Below are 874 nucleotides of genomic sequence, written 5' to 3' on the forward strand. Positions count from 1 at the left end.
TTTCTCCATATCCTTATTCTTGTTTCTTTAATTTTCTCACTTCCACAGTCTCTACTTTTCAGTTTTAATTAACCAGTTGGGGGATATGTCTTAGAATTATGATATTAACTCTATTATTTAATGAAACTGCAATCATGTCTTCGTCAGGTCTGCAAGAGAGAGACAGCATTTGTAATGACAGTATTCTCAACTCCTTGTATTGATACTGAAGAGCTGAAATCTCATGCATGACAGTTTTACAGATGTGATGAGCTGTGTATTTTAACATTCTATTCTGATCCATTTATCAAATAGCAAGTGTTTATAGGTGTGACAACTTGGGGTTATTTACACGCTAAAAGGATGGCAATGGGGGTGATATGACTTTCCCCTTCATTTTTTGTTTACAAGGAGATATGGGGAACACACACACACACACACACACACACACACACACATATATATATATATATATATATAAAATTTTTAAACATTTTTTTTTGAGACAGGTTTTCTCTGTGTAGCTTTGCGCCTTTCCTGGAACTCACTTTGTAGACCAGGCTGGCCTCCAACTAACAGAGATCTGCCTGCCTCTGCCTCCCGAGTGCTGGGATTAAAGGCGTGCGCCACCACCGCCCAGCCATAATTTTTAAACATTTTTAATTGTTAAAAATAAACTTGTTCCCCCTTTATATTGGGAAAAATATTTAGGATGGATATTTTGTCTTATTTTATCTGCTTTTTTTTTTTTTTTTTTTTAAACAAGGCCTTGATGATTTCTAAGGTAGTTCCTCAACTCACCATACAGCCCATGCTGGCTTCCCAAGGGCTGTGATTACAACTACATGGCAACATACATGCAAAAATCATCTTCATTACAATACAATGATAGAAA

Source organism: Onychomys torridus, chromosome 12 (genome assembly GCF_903995425.1).
Source record: "Onychomys torridus chromosome 12, mOncTor1.1, whole genome shotgun sequence".
NCBI lineage: Eukaryota > Metazoa > Chordata > Mammalia > Rodentia > Cricetidae > Onychomys > Onychomys torridus.